Consider the following 6,338-nt stretch of genomic DNA (forward strand, 5'->3'; position numbering starts at 1 on the left):
CTTTTTTTTTTTAGGTTTTTTGCAAGGCAGACGGGGTTAAGTGGCTTGCCCAAGGCCACACAGCTAGATAATTAAGTGTCTGAGGCAGAATTTGAACTCAGGTCCTCCTAATTCCAGGGCCGGTACTCTATCACTGCACCACCTAGCCACCCCTGTCTAGAGTTACTTTAAATGAAACTTCTCTTTCTGTCTCTTGTCCTTGGGCTTTGTTGTTCTTATATAAAAAGAAAACATTATTACGCAGGAGATGGAAATGAACTTCAAATAAAGCTTTCTCTTATCATTGGGGATCGTTGAGTAAGTAAAAAGAAAAATACTATGTGGTTTCCATACCACCTGCATTTCTGGAAAATGAGGTAATTTATTATTATTATTATTATTATTATTATTATTATTATTAGGTTTTTAACAAGGCAATGTGGTTAAGTGGCTTGCCCAAGACCACACAGTTAGGTAATTAGTAAGTGTCTGAGGTAGGATTTGAACTCAGGTCCTCCTGACTCCAGGGCCAGTGCTCTATGCACTGTGCCACCTAGCCACCCTGAGGTAATTTTTTAAAGAAATATTTTTTATTTTGAGTTTTACAATTTTTTCCTCCTATTCTTGCTTCCCTCCCCTCACCCCCCACAGAAGGCAGTCTTTACATTGTTTCCGTGGTATGCACTGATCTAAGTTGAATGTGATGAGAGAGAAATCATATCCTTAAGGGAGAAAAATAAAATCTAAGAGATAGCAAAATTACATAATAAGATAATTTTCTTTTCCTAAATTGAAGGTAATGGTCTTTGGTCTTTGTTCAAACTCCACAATTCTTTCTCTAGACACAGATGGTGTTCTCCATCGCAGATAGCCCCAAATTGTCCCTAATTGTTGCACTGATGGAATGAGTGAGTCCATCAAGGTTGATCATCACCCCCATGTTTCTGTTAGGGTGTACAGTGTTCTTCTGGTTCTGCTCATCTCACTCAGCATCAGTTCATGCAAATCCTTCCAGGCTTCCCTGAATTCCCATCCCTCCTGGTTTCTAATAGAACAATAGTGTTCCATGACATACATATACCACAGTTTGTTAAGCCATTCCCCAACTGAAGGACATTCACTTAATTTCCAATTCTTTGCAACTATAATCAGGGCTGCTATGAATATTTTTGTATAAGTCATGTTTTCATCCTTTTTCATAATCTCTTTGGGGGGAAATGAGGTAATTTTAAGAAAATTAAAGTGACTCTTTTCCTGATTAGGTATCTCCTAATTTGGTCAAGGGAAATGCATGATGAAGTTTTGTAGAACTTCACTTTTTTTCTTTTTCTTTTTTTTTTGCCAGGCAGTGGGGTTAAGTGGCTTGCTCAAGGCCACTCAGCTAGGTAATTATTAAGTGTCTGAGGTCAAATTTGAACTCAGGTACTCCTGACTCCAGGGCTGGTACTCTATCCACTGCACCACCTAACCGCCCCAGAACTTCACTTTTTATAAGGTATAGATTAGCTATGAATAATTATGGCAATGAGAGATTGAAAACTATAACTTTCTAACAGGGTGGAGATTAGTTATGAATAATTAGGATAAGGAATGAATTTGCTTTGCACTGGTTGAGTAATATTAGGTAAGTGAGCTTGTCTTACCAGTCAATGGTGGGATAAGACAGAATTTAGAAATGGGATTATTAATTACTATAAAAATGAGTTGCAAATTATTATTTCTGACACACTTCCTGGTTTTGCAATGGAAGGTGTCTTTCCATGAGGGAACAAAAAACCTTTCCCGCTCCCTGACTCAGACTCCAGAGTCTTGAATCCTGGGATCATAGTTTTTCTCATGTACTATCACCATCATCTTCAGTAGCACCTCACTATCAACTTAACCAGTTAATCACAATTAGCTTTTTTTTTCTGACTTTATTTTTTTAGGTTTTTGCAGGGCAAATGGGGTTAAGTGGCTTGCCCAAGGCTACACAGCTAGGTAATTATTAAGTGTCTGAGACCAGATTTGAACCCAGATACTCCTGACTCCAGGGCCGGTGCTTTATCCACTACGCCACCTAGCCGCCCCTCACAATTAGCTTTAATGAAAGGATATTTTTTGAGAAGACAAATAGCAAGCAGTACTATGTGGCACAGTGAATAGAGGACTGGACCTAGAATCAGGAGACCCTGAGTTCAAATTCAGCCTCAGATACTTACTAGCTGTGTAATTCTAGGCAAATCAATTATCCCTGTTTGTTTCATTTTCATCTTTAAAATGAGCTAGAGAAGGAAATGGCAAACTGTTTCAGCTGGCCAGGAAAACTTGAAATGGCACCACAAAGTATCTGAAATGATTGAACAACAAGAATGGGGATGTAAGTCAAAATGAAAGGGTTTGAAGACATGATGATCACGAATCTACACTATTTTTAAAGCTGAAAGCAACTTTGGAGATTATTTTAGTCTTTTTTATACAGATAAGGAAACTGAAGCCCAGAGAAACAGAGCTGATGTACAAGATCAGGGTTCAAACCATGATCTTCTGATATTGTCCAGCACTCTTCCCATTAGAACACATTTTCTCATGAATTAGAAGATTGATAATGAAGAGTTGGAGAGATAAGGTAATAATTTGAGGGGACTGTAGCATTAAGGGAAGTGTTATATCTGAGCATATTTGTAAGATGAGAAGAAGGAACTAATTTAGGAGAGAATGGAAGATCCATTAAGCAAGGTAGTGGAAAAAGACAGGGGAATCACTGAAAAACTGAAAAGCTTAGAAAGGAGGAAAGGGTGCAATTAAGGATCCCCACTAGATGACTGCAATCTTTTTAACAAAATAGGTAAGAAAATTATTTGCTGAGAATGAAGAGGGGGGACAGGAGTGAAACTACAAGAGAAAAGAAGTTTGGACTAGCCATTATTAAGGTGAATATGTTAGTGAGTAATATTGTAAATAGTTTTTCCATGGGTTTGAACTTTTAGACATAGTGTCTGGAACATATTAGGAACTTAATAAATGTTTGCAGATTGGGCACAGATTCTGGTAGAAGACTGTCTCTCTTTTTTTAAGTTCTTTTGCATTGCAATAGGATTAAGTGACTTGCCCAAGGTCACACAGCTAGGTAATTATTAAGTGTTTGAGTTTGGATTTGAACTCAGGTTCTCCTGACTCCAGGGCCAGTGCTCTATCCACTGCACCACCTAGTTGCACCTCTTTCTTGACTTACTGAAGAACCTAGTACTCTTTCTTGATTTCATTAGCCTCAGATACTTACTAGCTATGTGACCCTGGGCATTTAACCCTATTTGCCTCAGTTTCCTCCTCTATAAAATTACCTGGAGAAGGAAATGGCAAACTACTCCAATATCTTTTGCCAAGAAAACTTCCTAAAGAAGTCAACTGAATAACACAAACATATTGCTTTAAGTTGTATATTTAATTGAGGAAGGACTCTGTAGTTAATATTGTTTGATGCAATCCTTTGATATATACAAATTATGTCATTTATAGGTATTGCACCAACAACAAGCACTGTGCTTTTCTATGTATAAAACAAGGGTGCTGGAATCTTGACTATCTCATTGGGAAAATTTATAATGTGGCCACTAGCTGTATGTATCATATTACTGTAGTTCAGCATCAGTTAAATCTAAAACTGGATAGTAGTCATATGCTTCCATCCAAACTTATTTGTGCATGAAATAAATTATGTCCAAATGAAAGATATTTTGTTATCCAAACTTTAAATCATTTTCCAGTGAAAATCACCTGCAAAAGTTTTAAATTTAAATCCTTTCATTTCCAGTATTTTTACCTTATTCTAAATTCAATTGGTGCTTTACAACTTAGTGATGTTGACATGATCTGAGTTCTGTGGCTGATTGGGAAATGTAATTTTGAACCTCACAAAGATGTTATGTAGCTTTTCAAAACCTATTCATATCCTTAAAGGGAAGAAAACATGACCCTGAGAGAAACATTTTAATGCAACAGATCTTGGGCAATTTTATGTTGATTCCAAGAAATCAAAAGTTTGAATGCATTTTTTCTTCATCAAATTAATTGGGAGGGGGGAGTAAGGAGTCTATAACTCTGATGTCAGGAAAAAGATGATGTGAATAATTGACTCAACAAAAACAAGATACTACAGTTGTGGAACACTGGGTAAGACAACATGATGCAAGCTTAGAATTAATAACAGTTGCTGTCAGCAGTCAGAGTCCTTTCTGCCTCACTTTTTTTCTCTCCCCACAGTAAGGATCATTCCAGGTTCCCCAAGGCTAAAGTCTTACCAGGTCAGAGGAGCCTTTGACCTCTCACCCAGAAACTGTTTTTGTCTCCAAATGCTGGAGACAGTATCCGTCCCAGGGTTATTTAGATAATTCTCAAAACACTTTTCATAACTTGGGGCAATAATAAAATACAATATAGTACAATACTATTCAATTACTATGTTGTTTAGTGAGTTGATTGTGTCTGACTCTTCATGACCCTGTTTGGGATTTTTTTTTGATAGAGATTCTGGAGTGATTTGTCATTTTCTTCTCCAGCTCATTTTACAGATGAGGAAACTGAGGCAAATAGGGTTAAGTGACTTGCTCAGGGTCATATAGTAGTAAATATTTGAGATCAGATTTAAACTCAGGTCTTCCTAGTTCCAGACTGGAGACTCTATCCACATATGGGCAGGCACTGTGCTAAGCACTGGGGATACAATCAAGAAAAGATAGTCCCTACCCTGGGGAGTCTACAATCTAATGGGGGGAGAAGCACAAAAGAAAGCTAAAAATCTTTAGAGGGAAGAGCAATACTTGTATAACACTGAAACATAGATTCTGGCATTTTATAGTTTACAAAGTTCTTTTACATACATCCACATCTTGATCTTATTATAACTTACTGAGTGGGTGGAATTGAGAGCATGACTCAATTTTTCTTTCATTTTTCCAACACAGTTGTATTTAGTTCATTGGATCAAAGAGCTAGAGCTGGAAGGGCCTTCAAGAAGCCATCTTCATAGAAGCATTTAAATGTTACTTTCTCCATAGAATCAACCCTTTTTTTCTACTTCTCCCCCCACCCAGGGTTAACTTATATTTTCTGCCTCAAATTCTCATACCACTTTTTTCTAGACTCCTTTTTTGACTCTTTGTTGGTTTATATGATATCATACTTATTTGTATCTGTGGGATATTTCCCTCTTATTGACTCTTTGCTCTCCTGAACTATAGTTTCTTTTCTCGCTAGTTTTTGCATCTAATGTTTATTAATATTTATTAAATTGATATAAAAACAAACACCAAGTCAATTACATAGTCAGATGTTTCCCTTCACTGAAGTTTTGGAGGGGCATTTTTCTGAACAAAAAACCCCAAGTAAGCACCATATTTCTAAGAAGAGTTGTTGGCCCCCACTCCACCCCCTCCCAGTCTATGTTCAGTTTGAACTTGGTGACCCTCTGCTTAACAACCCAATTGTTATGGGGCAGTTTTCTCAACCAGTAATGGATACAGCATGTAATGCCAAGAGATCTGCGGGTCACCTGTTTTCCAGGCTGAAAAACTAATAGAAACTAGAGAACTTAACAGTTGTCAACATGCAAGGTCCTGTTTCTTTATGGAGTGCTTCAGAATTGGATTCTTAACGTTTTTGTGTGTGGTGGTCACTCGTTGGCAGCCGGGTGAAGCCTATGGATCCTCATTTTAATTCTCACCAAGAAGTTCCTTCTTTTTGTCCCAGACTTTCTTCCCCCACTTAGAGGGGAAGAAAAACGAAACCCCTAATACAAATATATATAAATAAAACAAGTTTCTGCATCGACTATACTCCCCAAAATTCAATAAATTGTAAATTCCTTGAATGCAGAATGCAGGGACTGTCTCTTTCTCTCTCTCTGTCTGTCTCTCTCTGTCTCTGTCTCTGGTGTTTCAATGCTTATTAGTAGAGTACCTGTCACACAATAGACTTTTAAAAAAAAAGATTTCATTTATTTTGAGTTTTACAATTTTCCCCCTAATCTTACTCTCCCCCCCCAATAGAAGGTAATTTGCCAGTCTTTACATTGTTTCCATGGTACACACCACAGACTTTTCATAATTGCTTATTGATGTTGACATCGAGCCACATTACAACGTGGAGTCCGGTAACCGATTGTATCAAGTCTGTGGGCCCCTTCTTAGAATCATGCCTTTAAACAACTGAAGGGAATGCTAAATTTCAGTTCTGGCTTAGAGAAAATAAAAATGTCATCTTTTTTTCCTCCATCCAATTCGACCGACTCGTTAATCCCTCCGTGGACGCTGGTGCCCCTGCAGCGGATCACAAGTCAAGCAGTCTCTGTGCCATTTTCGGAGACCCTGGCTGCTTTCTAT

This window comes from Macrotis lagotis, chromosome 5 (assembly GCF_037893015.1).
Source record: "Macrotis lagotis isolate mMagLag1 chromosome 5, bilby.v1.9.chrom.fasta, whole genome shotgun sequence".
NCBI lineage: Eukaryota > Metazoa > Chordata > Mammalia > Peramelemorphia > Peramelidae > Macrotis > Macrotis lagotis.